The sequence below is a fragment of the Magnolia sinica genome, chromosome 9 (genome assembly GCF_029962835.1).
Source record: "Magnolia sinica isolate HGM2019 chromosome 9, MsV1, whole genome shotgun sequence".
NCBI classification, from domain to species: Eukaryota; Viridiplantae; Streptophyta; class Magnoliopsida; order Magnoliales; family Magnoliaceae; genus Magnolia; species Magnolia sinica.
This window is the reverse complement of record NC_080581.1, coordinates 56,430,321-56,451,075: the sequence shown is the minus strand read 5'-3', so window position 1 is coordinate 56,451,075 and position 20,755 is coordinate 56,430,321. Positions and strand designations below refer to the sequence as shown.

Here is a 20,755-nt window from a genome sequence, read left to right as displayed (position 1 = left end):
GTGGCATATTCCTAACGATCTTCGAACTGAGCAGTTTAATTTAATATTTAGGCGGCCCATTTGGCAGATCCAAATATGATAGACGGTCAGATGACATGTTAAAAATAGGAAAACTTAATGGTTAATACTCTGATCATGTATGTACGTGATTGTACAATCGGTTTTGTGAACGGATGAACACAAGTGTGTTTTTGGAGTAATCAAGAGGTAAAACATGTATACTGTTAGATTCAAGTGACTTGTTCACATGTGTAAGTTTCTTATGTAGTAGTTTTGATGGTGGGTTAAGCATATTCATTGGTGATGGATAAGATGAACAGATTAGAATCTCAACTTGATATGTGTATGAGCAAATGTAGTGATCAAGTACCTAGTTTACTACAATTGGGTGGTTTAAAATCAAAGTGGACTGTCAGATGTCTCTGTCTAGCAGTGCATATTTGATTGAGTGGTCAGTTATGATGAATAGACGATGATACTTAGATATATGATGGTCCTGTCTTAAAATCAATGGTCAGATGGCTTGATCCATAGATGCAGATCATTCTCAACGATTATATTCATGTTAGAGAATAGGCATAAGGCTAGGATAGTTAAATAGGTATTGTACACATGTATATACTAAGTTAGATTTCATGGTAACACTCGAGAACTTTCAATACTCGGGAATTGAAAAGTTCGGGGTGTTACAATCTACCTCCCTTAAAGAAAATTTCGTCTCCGAAATTTTATTTCTTATATTATTTTCACTGATTTATTATGCTTAAGTTTTCAATGTATTCCTCGTAAGATAGATATATATGTCTAGGTAAGCATATAATTAGCTACATGAAATCAGGACGATATAATCTACCACACTTGAATAAAAATCTTGACTCCAAAATTTATATGCATATATTTGTTTTATCTATTTAAGTATTAAATTTTATAGCAATTCACATATTATTTTCCTCCACATCCAGAGTAATTTTTTTTTTTTGTTCTTAATGTTTCAGAGCAACACAAAAAAATGGTTATAGTTTGCCTAATCCTGATACACTGAACTCTTAAATGGTCCGAGAGGTGAGTTCTTTTGTATAATCCATTTTGGGTGAGTCTCGAACTTCTGCTTGATTAGCGCATTGAGTTTATTGGTAAGTACCTAAGATTTGGTATTTAGATCAAACTACTTCACTACACCAAAATCCCTCTTCAGGAACGGTTTTAAACCGTGGTTAAATAGGGCGTCGCAAAAACTTAGGGACAGTTGAAAACCATCGCAAATTTTCAAATTCCAACCCATTTCTAAATCCTCAATTTTTGGGAACAATATTTTTTCTTATTTAGGAACGGTTTAAAACCAAAAAACTATCGCAAATTTTCAATTTCGGCACACTTCTAAACCCCAATGAGGCTGGTTCCCCTTAAAGTGAACCATTCTACTTTCTTTTTTATTTTATTAATAAAAAAAGAGATGGTCTCCAAATTTAGACCATTCTTATGTACCACTACATAATAAGCAAAATAATACTGGCAAAGAGCACCTGACAAAGAATTCTTATCTATGTGTCCATCTATCTTAAGAAGATTCACACAACATAGGCATAAAATGACTTTACCTATTTCCCATGGTGAGTGTAAATAAAATGTAAATCAATGGCAATTTAAGATTTACTACAAAAGGAAATATGATGCTGGACATGGAAAATTAAATATGATATGCAAGATTGCAGGCTTAGATCACACCAATTCAGAAATAATCACACAAATTCCACATCCCACATGAAAATCCAAACATTCAATTAAAGGGGAATCTATGCGGGTCCAAGCCGACACAGGCTAGGACTGGACCAATAAAATTATAAACCAAACAATGTCAAAGGGAAATAAAATCAACTATTCATGCATAAAAATCAGTCCCTAATCCAAGGGATTCCCTAATTTCAATTCAAGGAACCCTGAGCCAAAAGATGATCCCGCGTGTGGACAGCAACAATGGCCCAGACGGACGTGCGTGTGATCCCGGCTGCACGTGTGTGGGGCCCACTATTCAGAAAAAGGCTACCTTGGCCCTGATCGGCCAAGGATGGACTCCAAAACCTCCAAATTTCAGCTCGATCCGATGTACGGTTTGTGCGTAGTGCTCCGCCGAAGTTTCAGCTCGCCTGCGGGCCGAAATCTGAAAACCTGCTTCAATGAAGAAATCTGATGCAACAAAAGGACAAATTCAAAGTATGGATGGTGGGGGAAGATGGAAAAAAAAGATGATGGAAGATAGGGGTGAATTGGGATCGATGTGGCTTCGCACCACGGTAGTTAGCCCTTCGAAAAGGGAGGGTTTCGCACCCACTTTTGAATTCTTCCACAACTCACGAAGAGAGCAGAAAAATAAAGCAGGAATTTTTTATTAACTTCAATGAATGAAAAGAACTACAAGGGGTGCCTATTTATAGGAAGAACCCTATACCCAAAAACTCCCACCATGTGCGACACCTATTACTTGGCGATGAAGTAAACTAAAATAAAAACCAAACGAGGAAATCTAAAACGTTCATGATGTTCTAAATAACAACAATAAGTAAAACCTAAAATATAAAACCAATCTGACGAGTGGGCCACGATCATGAGATCCCATTGTGGGCTTTTCTTGACTATCAGGCCATTTTTCTGAACCAAAACTTGACTTCTAGCTAGGAGGCCCTCCCTGAACGTCGTCATTGAGGCAGATCGATGGTGGGGTCCTCCATCTACGTACGTGCGTGCGTAGGGGTGGCGGCGTGAGTGCGCGTGTGCGCGTGATGTCCCCATCAATTATTTGATGCAGGACAATTAACCACTTGCTCTAAAAGCTCGAACTGTTAAATTATGGCAAATTAATCCCTTTATCTCATAGCCCAAGCCCCACATCTCATGGGTTAGGACCTCGGCCGAACCCCCTTCGTGGGCCCCAAATTACATGGGCCGCCCACCTCGAGTGTGTCCCCACATCCCACGGGCTACCCCAATCGAGCCCGGTATGAAATGCGCATTAATCACCCCTGGTAAGGAGTCTCGAACACGAGACCTCCCCCGTGGGCCCCAAATCGCATGGGTCACCCACCTCGAGTGCGCCCCTGCATCCAACAGGCGACCCCACTCAAGCCCAGTGTGAAAATGCCCCTGCATTAATCACCCCCGGTGAGGAGTCTCGAACACGAGACCTCCTGCTCTGATACCAATTTGATGCAGGACAATTAACCACTTGCTCTAAAAGCTCGAACTGTTAAATTATGGCAAATTAATCCTTTTATCTCATAGCCCAAGCCCCACATCTCATGGGTTAGGACCTTGGCCGAACCCCCTTCGTGGGCCCCAAATTACATGGGCCGCCACCTCGAGTGTGTCCCCACATCCCACGGGCTACCCCAATCGAGCCCGGTGTGAAATGCGAATTAATCACCCCTGGTAAGGAGTCTCGAACACGAGACCTCCCCCGTAGGCCCCAAATCGCATGGGTCACCCACCTCGAGTGTGCCCCTGCATCCAACAGGCGACCCCACTCAAGCCCAGTGTGAAAATGCCCCTGCATTAAAATAGAAGTATGAATCTAAACATCAACTTACCACTCTTTTTATCTTCTAGATCTTTAAGGAAAGTCTTTTAGCCACAATCCTATTTAAGAACCTCTGTCCTCCAATGTATTTCACCCCAAATCCTAGATCCTCTCTAAGTAGATAATAATGGAAATCCTGGAGCTCTCCACAAAATCCTAAATCTTGAGATGAAAACACTTGATAAAATCACCATGTACACTTATGTGGAGCCCATTTTGGATAACAATTCAAGCAATGTATCTAATTCCACTAGGATTATCTTTCTCCCTCTCTAAGTACTCCCTGTGTATAAGATCTTCGATCGTCTTTTGACCAACTTAACTTCCGGCTGCAAAATCAAACCATCAACGTTCAGATTTTGTCTATTGCCTAATGAGAAATGCATTTCGAATACTAAGGCTCATTTGGATGTCCAACGGAAATGGATTGAAAAGTTTAGTTCAATAAAAAGTAAATGAATAAAGATGACCCATTTGGGTGAACTGAAAACTGTATAAAGCATTTTGGAAAACAAACCTTTTGGCTCATTGCATCATCTGCACATTTGACCCAAGGACAGACCTTCTTCAGTTACATGCTGCATTAGATGAAAACACTTAATAAAATTAAAACAAAGATAACTAACAAATGAGTAGAGTAAATAAGGGTCCAAAAAACCATAATTTGAAAATTTTGGATAGTATGTGTTTGATAAAGAATGTCATTAACTTCTAAAAGAGCATATATATGGATCGGTGAAAAATAAAACTTATTGGTAACTTGAAACTCTAGAGACTATAGTATTTAATGGTTTTCTTCCCAAAATTGATGTTTCTATTGTCAGGGGTCCAAACCTATAGTTTTGATAATTGAAAGATGACCCGGATTCAAAGGCTAAAGTCTAGACATATCATGTTGCAGTACATAAAAGGTGAGCCTAAATAGAGTCTCACTCACATTGTTGGTTCCAAGTTACAGCCAAGTCATGCTCTTAATCATCTAGTTGCATGCCAAAAGTCTTAATCATGGAATGTTGAATGCTTGCCTGAAACAAAAACAAAAACAAAAACAAAATTTGTTATGTGTAGGTTTTTGCAGTGGCTAAACAGTGTAGTTTTAAGAAATCTCATACATTTTATGGATCAAATCATATTTTAAAAAAGTTGGAATATGATATAAACTTGGTATTTCAGTCCCCTAATTCGACTGATCGTCCTGTTTTATTTAAATCAGCATTTGGATTTCCATACTGAATGTTGGATAAATTGGGTCAACTAGATGAAATTCCAAATTGACTGGTAGGTTCCTGAGCCTTGAACTTAAATTACAAAGAAAGACTGATTTTGGCCATAATCAAAATGGAAACCATCCAAGGATTCAAGAACAAATTGTGATTTCATTCAGGCATGGGGAAAAGTAATATCTTGGGCTTTGGGGCTCAATTCTTAAATAGGACCTAAAATGTCAAAAAGGAAGAAGAATCAAACGGATTAGACAACAATATTCACTCAGCAATTAAGAAATAAAGAATAGTAACTGGGAAACAAATAAACATGACTGTATCAATCTCCTCTACCTATCTACATGTAGTTGCATGTATTTGCATCTGTATACCTCAATGTCAAACTTCACGTTCATTTTAAGGTTTGGTAGTGCATAAATCTCAGCAAGCAAACTAAGGATGGCCCATAGTCCAGGGCTTATAAGGCTCATAAGCAAGATTATTTTGGCATGGCTCCAGAATCTGCAGAAAATATTGGCATATTAAAAACCCAGACCTCTGGAAACATCCCATGTTACTTCCCTGTAAATTAAAGAAAAATATCCAGTAAAACCAGATTACATAAGAAATAAGAAAAGAAAAATGGAACAAATCAATAGAATATTAATAAATAGAATTAAGATGAATTAATATCTATTTCCTTCCAAGTCTTTCGTTTGAGTCTAAAGAATCTTTTAGAATTCTCTGGATGGTCCTTCACCATTTGAATGAGACTCCTCAAATCTCATCCTGCAAGCAAATGCCACGGCATCTAAAGAGGAAGTCACTGTGTAGGCAGCAAAGCTAAAATCTCCATTTTAGATGTTGGGTGTGAGGCTGAGACTCTGACACAGAACAGTTCGTGAGAGGAGTCAACCGTAACTCATTGTAAAGGAAATTCAGCGTGTAGTTCAATTCAAAGTTCAAATTGCTTTTGGAAACTACAACAGAGATTATCTCAATTTGAAAACCAAATGAAAAGGACAAACAGCTGATGTAATGTCTTCTTTGTGTGACATTACCATTGCCTTCGAGTGAATCCCACTACTATTTCATCAATGAAAATGATGCAAGGTCCCTAGGGACAATTATATATCAATGAAAATGATGCAACATTATGCAACAGAATGCCAGCATGAGGCCCTGTAGTAAATAAAAGAAAGTACCTGTGGGATTGACAGGCTTGCAATGGTGAGGCCTGAGATGACATTAAATTTCAGCAGCTTTAGACTGTAACGGTCTACATGCATTGAAGATAGAAGTATTGGAGTTTATGTATGCGTTATCAATTAATAGAATTGATAGAAGAAAGATCAGATTGTAATATGTTTCTTCATTTGCTTACTATGCAGAAGTGTCATTTTTGAATGCTATTGTAAGCTTCTAATCATGGCTGGTGGAATGAAAACAAAACAATTGTTCACTGACTAAAACCACGAGTTTAGAGGGAAAAGGAAAGGGAAAAAAAAAAGGTCAAGGTATATACAGAGAATATAGAATCAATACATACCACAAACCACACCAGCTCTTTCATTACAAGAGCTTTTGTAAGATCGCGCTTCCTCAAAGTTTCATGGACTCTGGCTTGGACCTACAGTAGAAACAAAAGAAATCAAAATACACTTTGTACATGCATAAGTGCAGCATGTTTGCATTCTTGAGAGTAAAAAATAACACACTATGCAGGAGTTCAACAGAATTGAAGAATCAAGAATCACTGAAAATATATCCCAATATTATCCCAATATATCACACTGGGCCATCAGCTGCTTGTCTGTTAACGAAAGGAAATCTCTAGTGGAGTTGTTACTGCTACTGCTATTAGCACTAGCACTAGCACATGTAGAGAAGGGCTTTACTCGGAAATCTCTGGTGGAGTTGTTACTGCTACTGTTACTGTTACTTCTCAAACTTCAAGTGTAGGCTGTCAAGAACATGAGATTTACAGTGGATAACGTCCAACCTATTAAGTGCTTGTGACACCCAATCCTTCCAATAGGTTGGCAGTTTGAGCAGTAAAAGAGAGCCAACAGCAATGTATGATTAGCAGTGGATAACACCCAACATTATGCATCAGAATTTTCTAAAACTTGCATGATTAGCAGCAGTTTACTTCTTATCAACCGTTTAAAACTGACCAATGTAAAAGAGAGCCAACACCACAACCATCTTCAGAAGATTGCCGACACAGAAATTCTCTATGTAACAGATCAGATCCCATGTTGACCCACACACTGTGCTGAACAACAGTCAAGACCAGAATAAGATTTTTGTCCAAGTGAGCATTCATGCTAAGCTTGCATGCGCCTCTGCAGGCGTGAGAGGACACCTAACCAGCACATCATGTGGGCCCTGCTCCATAGATGATTTGGACCACAAATCAGGCAGGCCACATGTATGTTGAATGTGGATTGTCGGCAATTTGGACCACAAATCAGGCAGGCCACATCTTTATGAACCATCCAGTCTCTGTGCACATGAAGCCCGACTGATGCATGATGAGTTGAGGATGGAACAGCGGTCGCCTGCAGAAGTGCAAGGGCTCAGCATATATTGGATTCAAAACAAGATAATATAGTCCTTGTTTTTGGAGTTGTGGGACAAACTGTTGGGTGGTTGAGGAACATGTTTGAGGATAAGTGCAGCTAAAATGAGAATCTTGTGTGGATGAGTGGCAAGACAGGGAAGGATAGAATTAATGGATGCATTTGAGGGAGCTTGGGAGATAGGAAACAAAACAAGGGATAAGTAGACTTAGTTTGGTCACATGCAAACAGACTATATTGTCTGGTTACACCTTTCAACAAACAATTATTTTCAAACTGAGCATGCTTAACTGAGAGACTGAATTTTTAAAACTAAAATGAGAAAGGACAAGATCTGATATGCTAATTGAACGGCTTCATATAGTCTGGGATCTCTGGATTCCTAATAGGGCTATCAATTATTACAGATTTGACATAATAGACCTGAACAAAATTGAAAGAAAAGAAAGAAAATACTAAGTAATCTACTAAAAATGATAACCTTGGTCTGGAGGTAATCATGTTCATGGCATGATCTTCAGAGATAACCTGCACATCAAATGTGGCATCATATTTCTTGAGATGTCTAATGCAACAGAATTCAAGAATAAAGAGTTGCATCTCACCTCTCCTATTGTAAGAATGGCTAGATCTTCTAAGTTTGCTCCTGTCTTCTCCAAAACCAGGAGCTTTGATGGCACAAACCTACAGTTACAACTAACTTGGTAATATAGAATGAAGAAAAAAATGCATCACGTGTGATCTAAATTCTATACAGTATGCCAAGATATATAACATGAACACCTCTACATTCTGAAGTTTGCACACCTTTGAATTCTATGGCCATAGACCATTGCATGTCACATTCAACCAATTAATTATCTTGGACACTTCCAATTACACCTAATTAAAGTACTTTGCCCATGTCACATTCAACCAATTAATAATTTGAACCATGGCCATAGACCATTGCATGTCAAATTTATGAAACATTGAGTATGACTAAGATAAGGGTAAGATGGGAACCTGGAATCATGGGATTGAACAAGTAGTAAACAAAGCACAATGATAGAAAACCACATTGCCAATCTTGTACTCACTAACGGATTGAACAACTTTCCAATCATGAGATCCAAATTATACCCATTAAGAAAGCATATCAAATGGATACAACAAATAAGCAAACACAACACAAACATAAACAAAGCACAATGATAGAAAACCCCTTTCTACAATAATGACATACTACAGCCTATTAATGCCCACTCCACAAATCTTTCCCTTTCTAAAAAAGAAAACCAACGGATACATAAGTAGCAAGAGTGGGGTTTAAAATCCCACTACCAAACGAAATAAAATATCAGAAAATATAGTGGAACCTACTTGATAATAGCAAGAGTTCATTTGGATGAACCTACTTGATAATAGCAAGGGTTCATTTGGATGAACCTACTTGTTCCTTCAGACGGTGCTGGAACCTTGCCAGGTGAGCCTGGAGGCTCACCAAACCTGCAGCCTTGCGTGAGAACACAAAGCTCAGCTGGGTCACATAATTATCAATCAGGCTGCCCGGTTGGTCCACCTCTGCAAGTAGCTTCATTTCCTGATACAATACAACCATCTTAATGTAAGTAGCAAATGACTCGAGAATTAGTTGGCCGAGCAACAACTTCCTACTCTTTAATAAACAGGGCTTTCCCACCATGGGTCCTATTAATGCAAACCCCTCCAATCATATAGCATATGCCAGATGGCATAAATCTAAAGGAAGATCTATTAACAGATATTGGAAGCAAATATATAAATCGATAAGTCGCATGTAAATGGGAGCGATCAAATTCAACAATTTAGTAAGATCATTGGGCTCTGAGTGTTGATGAATCGAAGCTTTATTTAAATTACAAACATTGCGAGCTTTAGCTTGCAAAATAGTAATTCATTAGTTCAATCCACAGTTCGGTTTGACACAGATGTGGCAGTCATACGCTACATCCATTATTCCTTTCGGCCCAAATAGCCCACAAGGAAAAAAATAATAATAAATAATAAACAAAATTAGAAATAAAATAAAATAAAATCATTCACTTGAATTGAGAGAGAGGGGACATGGTTGATTAACTTTGATACAAGCTAAAAGAATTATTGTTCTAGGAGCACCTGTTTGACAATGAACTGCATATTGTTGAAGATAGAGTCTTGCTGTCAAGAAACAACTCCTGAAAGACTCAAGTGATATCACGTAAGAAACAACTTATGAAAGACGAAATTGAGATCTCATGAGGCCCAGTTGAAAAGAAGCTCAAAGCTGAGATTGTGACTTAAGTACGCTGACTTGATACTCTGCAGGGCCCACCTATAGACCTACGTTGTGTTGTGTCAAGGAGTAAGGAATTATTTTATTTTGTCAAATGATTCTTAAAAGCAGCTCATTGTGCAAGGAACCCATGCCTGCTGTGAATATAGAAATGTCTATATAACATTGCTAACAAAAGAAACAAGCAGCTAGATGACATGAATGACGGATAAAGCTTTTTGCAGTTGAGTGCATGAAGGAGGTTCCTCTTTATTGGTTGCCATTTAGATGGATTGACACTTCTTAAAATACCCATCACCTTCCAGCCTTTCGCTGTATGAAGTTCCTACAATCATTCATGGAACTTTATGCTCACTGTATAGTACACGAAGCTTTGGATGTTGTTGTTACAAATTGAGAAGTTGTTGGTTCCCAGCTACTTCACACACATGGATATTGGTGATGGAAAAACTTGACATTTGCCCTATAATTTTGAGATCTTGCATCCCTTTGCTCCAACAAAACTTGTTCCATGCTTCATGCTTAATATTCGTAAGGAAGCCAGATAATTGTTGGAATAATCATGACTCTGGTCAGACTTGGCATGCCCTTACTTTCTAACTTGAGTAACTTTGACTAGGTCTAAACAAAATAGGATAAACAATAAAATTTCGAGTAAGAACTAATAAAGATACTACCAACATGCAATCTTACAAACTTACAGTCAGTATACATGACGACATATCAAATTCAAACAAAGATGCATCATTCATAAGATGCACTCACAACTTAATTGTAAAAATGAAAGAAATGCTTAAATTGATCATCATATTTTATATCCATCTACAGAAATACTAATGGCCATAGATATTAGGGGCGTGATTTGGTAATAGACCAATTTGGCCACTATTAGTAGGTAAAATAATTTCTTTCACTTCTGAATCCCAAATAATTCAATTAGGGGTCAGTATACAAAGATTTAAAGTCATTTCTTCAATTTTCTCTCCACTTCTAAGTTCATAGCCTTTGCGGTAGCTTCATCAATGTTACCTACCAAATGAACCCTTGAATGTGAGATGCAGAGAGCGTACATGATCTGAGCTACACATCAGTATTGGCACATTGTAAAGATGTTCTAGCCCAAAAATCAGTCTGATCATATCATATGGTGGGCTACACATTAATGCAAAAAGGGTAAAGCATAAGTCTCTTAGATTCCATAAATGTACGGCCCATGACTTTTGTGATTTAGACTGTTGAGCAAAAGAGTGGACTACTATGATCTTCCAATCCGGTAGCATTTATATGCGTCAGCCATCAACAAAGAGCACATCATATTGATGGTCCAAATAGGCTTACATGTATGCACAATGGGCCCTGTCTGACGAACCGAAAGGATCTGGCACCTGTACACAAAGGTCCCACAAGAGTGCACAAGGCAGAGAGAGAGAGAGAGAGAGAGAGAGAGAGAGAGAGAGAGAGCTGCAATGTGGCCAAGTCACCAAAATAACCAGGCCTAGTCACGAAAATACCAGGGCAAGTCGTGCAACGTGTTGTGCCTCAACCCTGGATATTCAAGTAGAAAACTGAATGACAGCTGAGTTCTGTTGACATGAGCCAGCCAAGTAATACCAAGTCAATGCAAATGAAAGTTAACTCAGAATATGGCTGTTCTGAGTTGATTTGGGTGAGTCCCAAGTCAACCAGCTGAGTTCACAACAATGAGTCAAACCATATATAATGCAATCCTGCAAAAATCAGAATGCCAACAAACAGTTGAAAGAGTGATTTTGTAGATGTACGAAGCTAATGAGAAAATGAGAAATGAAATTGCCTGTGTTAACGTTGTTGCATCTGCAATGACAAATGGCACATTCACAAAGCGAGCTAATGTTTTTGCAAGTAATGTCTTCCATGTCCTTACAATTAATATTACAATATGTAAGCAAGATCATGAACCTCAGTCCACGTGAAGGCAAAAATCCACAGATCCTTAAGGCAAGCACCAAGAATAATGTGATAGATAAATGAATTAGCAGACAACCAACACTTCCATGCCTTTATAAAGCAGAGGTCATACCTGACCCAGTTGGACCCATCAACAATACATTGCTTTTCTCTAGCTCCTCCGAATCATCATCCCTCATACAATGCAAAACAGTAATTAAAAAAATAGAATTTGAGAGAGAGAGAGAGAGAGAGAGAGAGAGAGAGAGAGAGAGAGAGAGAGAGAGAGAGAGAGAGGAATTGGGACTAAACAGCAAGAAAATAAACACGAGTAGCCTTCCAATTCCCAAAATGGAGAACAGGTGTATGCAAATCAATCAGGTTGGGTTTAAATATCAGCTTCCAAACAACTTTTTTTTTTGTAATTTTTTATTTTATTTTATTTTTTTTCAACTAGTTCACATTTAGATGCATCTAACAGATACATTGTTCATGGAATAAAATAAAAACCAGTCGATCAAAAGGCAAATATTCTGTTCCAGATTCTACTGTAAAATCGAGCTACCTAGAGGCAACCATTGCATGAAATGAGTGTCCTTACTCCTTATGGAGGAACACGCAGAAAGATCTGAGAATCTGAAACTCATATGCATAAATAAGCTGCATTAAGCTTCTAACTGAATAACAATGAATCAGATTCCAACAGGACAGATGCGACCATGACCCAGTTGATCTATCCAAAGGATGTAGCAACAAGACGGATCCACGACCAAAAACATATGTTTGTGTAAACAACCTCCAGCCTTTTTTGAAGCACGGCCCAACAAGAATTTGGCCGGCCCAACTCCTTTTCAATGATTGCCAAAGCACGTGGTGCCGGAACATGAAGACCATTTCAATTATATTTTTGCTTGGAATCTGATCCTTACATTTCCTGAAGTTCTCTTCTCAACATCGAGATTCTAGTAGTCCCTTCTTTCCATCCTCGGTGCCGAGCCCGCATCTCCCACATCTCAGAGTCTCTTCTGGGCTTGTAATGCAGATTCAGCTTTTTCTCGGGCTTCCTCACAGGTTTCCATCCCTGAATTGCATTTGTCCGCCTCTTTTTGATATTGAGATGCCATCTTCTTAGCCTTAAGTAGTTGCATATCAACACGCCATTTGATTTTCCAAAGATTTGGCTTTACGTAACTTCAATTCTTCTGACAGAAGGTCGGTGAAGTTCCTTTCCAATTCATCATTCACCTCCGCATCACATTTACAACAATCTGCAAATGATGTGTTGTTTAATCCCTCGGGCATGGAAAGCAGGGGCTGAGAAGAGCAGTCACAGATGCAGGGAGGGCAAGAGGAGGCACCAGCCACAACAGCCAAACCCTCTATGAAGTGCCAGTAGGAGGGGGCCCCACGATGTATTCAGACAGGCAGATCGCCAGCAGGCGCCAGCAGGCCCACCACTCCTTTCAAAACCCCCGGATTGCAGCTAGGCTGATCCACGGCCATCTCTCTCTCTCTCTCTCTCTCTCTCTCTCTCTCTCTCTCTCAAATGAAGCTGAGCTTCCAAACAACTTAAAAATGAGCAAAACATCTCTTCAATCACAAATCACAGAGAAAAAAAAAAAAAATAGAAACATGAACAACTAGAAACCCTGATTAAAAATAAAACTCAGATAGGCCAAATGGCAGAGATCGGAACAAAACCCTAGAAATCGGAAGGCAGAAAGGAAGAAATGTGTGTGAGAGAGAAAACCTCGAATTTAGAGAGGGGAGTAGCGATCTGGCTCCAATCGGGCATATCCATCTCGATCGCATGAGGGAGGCCTCCCCCGCATCCTTCTCTATCTCTTTCTCTACATACAGCTGCTATAGTTGTAGTGAGGATTGAAAAAGAAAAGACGGGAGAGCAGGAAAGATTGGGGATTTCTCCAAAATGCAGAGTTGGAAGGAATGGCGTTTGCTAGAGTCTGCTATAGAATGAGGGAAAAGGGGGAATGACATTTGTTACGGTTTGCTAGAGAGAGAAACAATTCGTGGGAAGTGATAGTTGAAAACAATTCCAAATTTGAAACAGCCTTAAGCCGTTCCGGAACAAAAAATGTAGGTGTTCCAAAATTGCAATTTTGGTGTAGTGCTTAAAACTTCCTTGAATATGATTTCATAAGTTCGTGGACCCGATCGCTCTAGATCCTTGAGAAATATCATATACTTTTTTTTTCCACCATAAAAGTACCCTAGGTTTCTTAAAGGATAAGACCCAATGGTCCATCTTATATTAAACCTAACCTTTAGTGTTCTTGTAAATTCCCAAAATCGTTTTATATTGATAGCCTATCACTCTTCGAATTTTAATTTCTAAGCCATATATTTGAATTACCTGAAATTTTAAACCCAAGTCCCTGACTTATTCCTAGGACTCCAGAAAAAAATTTCGAAGTAAGATTCTACATTTTGGTAAGTCTTTCATCCCTGTGAGCGGCTAAAAGACTAGCTACATGTCCAACAGTATTTTTTCCCAAATTTTGACACAATTAAATTTTTTTAGAATTTTGCATATATTCAATGAAGTTGAAAATTTAGAGTGAAGTTTCTGGAGACTTATTTGAGATACTAGAAAAGTTTCAAAATTTTCTGTTAAGTCTACCTACCGAGACCAGTGGAAGTTTCCTAACGTGTCAATTTTCACCGAAACGACAAAAGAAATTTAGGAAAACTGAAAAATATCCAATTCCGATTTGGGAAACTTGTTTTTCTTGCTTGAAATTCCATTTAATGATTCCTTTAAAAAAAAAAAATTATTTAATGATGAATTTTAGTCCATAATACATTTATTTGGGAGTTTGGAAGTTTATTCCGAAGATACCTAGATTCATAGTTAATAAATTTCACGTCTAACTTACTATTTATAATGGGGAACCTAAATATGGGCTTCTAATTCCTCAACTTCCTAGTTCTTTGGGGAATTTAATTGAGTATATTTATCTAATTCATGATCCTATCTTAGTCACGTAAAGCTTATAATGGTCCATTCCCTCAGGTGCAGTTAATCTCATTCTCATGTTTTGATACCAACTGTGACATCCAAATTTTCGTGGCCCAAATATATACTCGTGCCCAAGAATTCTAGGTGTTAATAATGTAAAAATTGGATGCCTCAAAATCGCACGTTGTTTTTTTTTTTTTTCCCATTTATATCACATCCAATTACATTCACGAAGATAAACATTCATGAGAGCAAAATTAACCGTATTTATTATTAGAGTAAAAAGCGTCTGACTAATCTTCAAACGCCCTCTCCATGAGAGCCTATTATATCATATTAAAGTAAACAATGAAAAACATATAAACAAATAAATTTCAGTGTTCTTCTCAATTCAAATGTATCTTCCACAAAATGATTATCGTCCGTATCATCAACTTATAATTGACCTACAACATCTGTATCGTTGGAGAGGGTCAATGCCCTACTCATAGTGATATTTATCCTTTAAGATTAATAATAATTTAAGTGATTCATAAGAATAATATGAGGGTTCTGATACGTCTCGTACTCCACCACTACAAGTGGTATTATTACGGGTAACCAATATATTTATGAATACATGCCTATCAAAATGTGTGCAGTCCATCATACGTAGTGATTATCACAATGTGAAATATAATTCATAGAAAACCCGGCTCGCCCCACATCTCATACTATGGAGATTCGTTGGCGTATCCAACGCTACCGTGGATTTACGTGAATATCTCAAGATAGCACAACATATAGATAAGATTAATTACATGACACGATTTGTTCATAGAGTGACTATTTACGACATCCAATTCCAGAAGTGATATAACACGCATTAGGAATTACCTATATTGATTTATGCATCGCTATCCAAAATCTATGGAATTACATGTCAACCAAGAGGGTCACTACCCAAATCGTATTACGTCCACAATAAAATTATGAACCACTATATATGAGGCTTAGAACACATTACTTGCATCAATAGAGAAATAAGTCGAACCATGAGGGTTTTGGAATTCCAAGACACATTCCCAAGTTATAAATGAAGGAGAAAAGTAACATTCAGTTATCTCAATAAAAGAGAAGAATAGCAAATAGGCTAACTCAACAAGAATAAGGGGATATGAACAAAAGGTCAACTCAATATATAGTAAAAGCTCGCGTCGTTCTCAAACTTGGCAAAGGGTAAGGTTTGTATCCATCATCTCATATAAATTCATAAAAGTCACGCATAATTAAATCATACCTTAACCATAATTCTCAAAAGAATAAATAATTGATAATAGTAAATCAATCAATTTCATGGAAAATCACAGTAATATGAAAGTATGTAAGAATAAGATAAATTATATCAACTCAAATTAATGTAAACTTAAAGGAATCCATTACCTTAGCCTTAGATCGAAACCCTAGGTAGATATCGATGTAGGAAAGTTTTTACATGAATCACGACATCGCTTGAGTAAGAGAGAGACACTATACGTGTGGAGAAGGAAGAGAATGATGGCGTCTAGGCTTCCTCTCTCTCTCTCTCTCCCCCTCTCTCTTCCTCTCTCTTTCTCTTTCTGTAAGGCCTGTATCTTAAACCATACCATTCCTTAGACTTCCGCGATCCTCCCTATCGAATTCAGGTAACCAGCGATGTGTAATCGGCATTTGCGCACGACCCTAAGTCGTATCTCGTAGAAGTAAGTTGACTCGACCCCGAGACTTGTACCATTGCGACCGCACTGTCGCCGCAGTTCCAACGCCACGTCATATGCACCGATGCGATACCTAGGCCAAGAGATGTGGGCCCACATTTATCTCGAAGAAACGTTGTATATTTGCAAATCCTGAGAGAATCTCCCCAACCCATTCCATCAATCAATCAAGTCAAGTACACATCCCATCTCTAGCCCATGATTTCTTTCTCCCCAAGACAAGCAACTCACCTAAGTCAACTCTCAAGTCAAGTACATCCATCACCCACCCATCACCTCTCTCTTACAACCACTCTCTCTCTCTCTCTCTCTCACACACACACACACACACACACACACATTCTCCACGCATTCCCCAAGCATCAAGAGAAGCAACCGTCTAAGCTATTCTCAAGGAGAGAAGAGAGCCAAGTGTGGCCTACTTTCTTCCCCTCTCATCTCACCATCCAACCCTTCAATCTTCATCATCCTCCATCAAAGAGTGAGCTTAGGAGCTTAGCATTCCAAGGAGCTAAAGAAGAGAACCATAGGTGGGTGATCTTAGGTGTAGATGATGATCTTTGTTCGTGGGGCAAGTACGGCCTACCGGTCAATGGTAGGGATCCCATTTTGGACCCAAGGTGTGGCCTATGGCCCACCATGATATGCATGTGTGACCCATGAGGGGTCCATGATGTTATTTGTTATCCATCTTGTATTAGGTCATGTAGACCTTGAAATTTCTAGTGGGAATGGGATTTCCACCCTAGATTTTTTATTTAGGGCCCACCTATTTTGGGACCCATCTTGATGTATGTATTGCAATATCTAGGGGAGCTCATAGTGGTGGAGCTCCCTTGCCTCTCTCTCTCTCTCTCTCTCTCTCTCTCTCTCTCTCTCTCTCTCTCTCCTGTCTGTGGACCACCCTGATGAATGTATTTTTTCTCTCTCCTTTCCCTGTTTGTGGACCCCTGATGAATGTATTTTTGATTCACGCTGTCCACTTTGGGCCTGCATGACCAACCGGTCACACAGGCCCAAGTGGAAGGGATAAACCCACTGGCCAGCTTGATTTCCCAAGCTGTGTGGCCCACCTGCGTGGGCCCCACTTTGATGTATGTATTACATGTACAGGCAGTCCAGCAGGTGGACTATGTGGCTGCTATGATGGGGCCCGCATGACCTGTCGATCATGCAGGACCGTCTGGTGGGAAGACGCATACCAGTTTGATTTGTTGGAGTAGGGTGGCCCACTCATTTGGACCCCACCTTGGTGTGTGTACCTTCAATCCACACCGTTCATCTCAAGTCACCCAACCCTGATGAAGTTCAGATGGGCCACACCATAATGAGGCAGCAACGATGATAATGCTGCGGCACTTTTTAGGCCATTACGGTTTTAATTGCCACTCCACCTGAGGGCTGTGGGACCCAGTTTGTTGTGTGTTATATCTGCACCATCCGTCCATTTAGAGAGATCATTTTTGGGCGTGATCCAAGATGGGTCAGTCGGCAGGGATCTGCCCAGCCGCTGCTGGCCACCTTGATATATCTATTTTTACCACCCAGCCCGCGTGAGTGGGTGGGTGTTTGGGGGCTAGCCCACCTGACTGGGTGATGTATGGGGTCAGCCAACTCCTGGGTGACCCACGTGTGAGTGGGAACCACCGTGATGTGTGCAGTATCCACATCATCTAGCTGCTGGACTGCCCAGCAAGCAGGGACGTTGGTGGGCCGACCGGTCAGTAGTCGCCCACGTCGCTTTATGTATTTTATCCTCTCTGCCATTCAAATTGTGGCCCACCTTAATGTATTTTAATCGTCCAGCAGTGATCCACCGTAATATGCATTTTATCCAGACCGTCCAGCCAATTTTCCATATTGTTTTAAACCATGGACCTGGAAATGAGGCAGATCCAAAGCTCCTTTGATCCACACCTCAGGAAACAGTGGGGCTGATGTCCGGCGTTGAAATAGTCTTAGGCCCACTGCGATGTTGTGAAGAAGCCCACCTAGGGGCTATGAAGCCACTGATGAGGCCCACTATGCATGTGTCCTATCCAGGCCACCTAGCTGCTGGACGTCCAGCAAGCTCAGCATGTAGATGGGCTGGACGCCCAGCTGCTGGTCCACCTGGCAGCTTGTGTTGTATCTTCATATGGCCAATCCATGGTGGGGCCCGTTTGGTGATGAGTGAGGCCCACCATAGATGTATATTTTATCCAGGTTGTCCACCTGTTTACGCCCATCAGGTCCAACATGCAGCTGGGCTGACCGTCCAAGGTGGCCCACCGTGCTGTATGTAGATTATATCCTTGCTGCCCTCAAATTGTGGGCCCATTGTGGCGTAAGGACCTAATCCGGTCGGAATTTTCCACTCGTTTTTTCTAAATTTAGTATGGAAATTTCCATTGGGCGTGTTGCTCGGGTTGGATGTGCATATAAGATGGGCTGTTTTCAGTTAAAAGCACCGTCTTTCCTGCAACCGTCAGAAGCTCCGAGTTCATTTAGTCACCGTGAAACATGTCCGGGAAGCGGCCACGTCACGACGATGAGCAGGCTCGATCGGACGGCAACAACCTACTCGTTCGCAAGCAAAAGAAGGGCCGTATTCGTGGAAGGTGAGAGCACCGATTTTTTCTTTTGTCACCTCTTCTGCTTGTTGTCGATCGGTGGTTAGGACCGTTGATGTGAGTTTGTACCAGTGTGGCCCATTTATGGGTGGTTAGGACCGTTGATGTGAGTTTGTACCCGTGGGGTCCATTTATCGGTGGTTAGGACCGTTGATATGATGAGGCACGGCGTGAGCGGCGAATTCCCCGGATTTGAACGCCGCCGCCGTTCCTTTAGTTTGCTGATATTGTGACACTCCTCTATTTTCTTCTTGACCATCTATTTGCAGCATCTAAATCCAAGGGTTAGAATTTGTTCGTCTGGAATTCTATTTGCGAATTCCCTCATACTGGGGCTATTGAGCAACGGTCCTGATCACTACTCTGTGGACCCTACTTTCACAATCTCAGGCTCAAGGTTCATGGATTACTCTTTGGGCGGAATTCCAAACCAAGGGCCGAGGTTATGCATCGGTCTTTTTTGGACATGTTTGTGGGAAATCTATCCCGTTCATACGTTTGGCAAGCTCTTTTTAGTACAATCAACCAAAAATGTAGTGGATCCAAGAATCAAGTGGGCCACACGAGAGGGAAATTTGGGGAAAGAAATACCTACCGTTCAAACCTTACTGGGCTCCACCTTGATGTTTATATGCCATCCAAACCTTTTATAATGTCATTTATACTGGGATGAAGTGAACATACAAACAAGTTAGCCTGAAACAAAGCTTTTATGGCCATGAGAATGTTTCAACGGTTCTCACTGAATCCCCACTGTTCCCTCTCGTGTGGCCTACATGAGTTTTGGATCCACCACATTTTATGGTAGATTGTCCTAAAATGATCTTGCCAAACGTATGAACGGGGTAGATTTCCCAAAAACATGGCAGTGGGCCCCACCCAGCACACTTGCGCAGGAAATCCGCGTCTGTCTTTTTTCGCGTCTTCATTTTGTACAACTAGGTCCCATTGTAGGGTGATCCGGACCGTTGATCTGCTCGGAATCAGAGTAGATGGATAAAGCCCCAAAAGCATCCCCCGGATTGGAAGATTGTAGCCGTTAATCTTAGGCCTTTTCTCAACCCGAAATCACCCTCGCCGGATGATAGCAGTCAACCAGGACAAAGGCTTTCAAAATGGACGGTGAGATCCCTTATGATCTCCTGCAGGGGAGATTCCAGGGCCCTGTACAAACCAAGGTGGGCTCCGATGCGTTGGGCTCCTCTTTGGCGCCACCCAAAATTTATGCCAGTAAAATGGGTTTGGTGGCCATGATGAAAATCAAATGGACTGGCTCATTATCTTGCTGAATTGAAGGGGTTTGATTGTCCATTGTTCTAAAGAGCTTTGGCAAGCCGACATGCGTGTGCAAGGTAGCTCATGTAGGGCTATCAATGGGCTGGGGTTCGGGGCCGGGCATAAGAGCACCCGTACCAATACCACTTACACCGAGGGCGAGTCATTCATACGCGTGCCCTTTAAGATGTTGGCGTACCCATTAGGATATCAGTTACTCATTTATAATTAGAGACAAGACACACACGCATGACATTCACTTAAAAAATTTATTTTATAATAGAAATAAAAACATAGAATATAGCATGATAACATGTTATTTTGTATTGAAAATGAAAAATTGTTGACCCTGTTTTATGTTGTTTTTAATCCATCACATGATTAAAAGTTAGAAACGTTTACAGTGAAATTGCATACTTGGAGTACAAGAGTTTCAATATAAACCGTCCAAAGATTAGATGTTGAACGAAAATTTAAGGTTGAACATCTGCTTATTGGATTGGTGAACATTTTTTAGATGGTTATAAAAGTGAAAAATATTTTATGCCCTATTTCAGCGAAGAAGTGTTTACAAA

At 40.1% G+C, this 20,755-nt stretch overlaps 1 long non-coding RNA gene and 1 pseudogene across 1 annotated transcript; both read right to left on the bottom strand.

Moving 5' to 3' along the window:
- Positions 1–6,129: 6,129 nt before the first annotated feature.
- On the bottom strand, positions 6,130–8,959 carry LOC131256323 (uncharacterized). Its single transcript, XR_009176750.1, has 5 exons — positions 8,438–8,959; positions 7,964–8,174; positions 7,840–7,886; positions 6,323–6,392; positions 6,130–6,205 (listed from the first exon to the last, which is right to left on the bottom strand). It is a non-coding gene; the product is annotated as an uncharacterized LOC131256323 (long non-coding RNA).
- Positions 8,960–12,204: 3,245 nt separating this feature from the next.
- LOC131254993 (uncharacterized) lies at positions 12,205–13,378 on the bottom strand (annotated as a pseudogene).
- Positions 13,379–20,755: the final 7,377 nt, after the last annotated feature.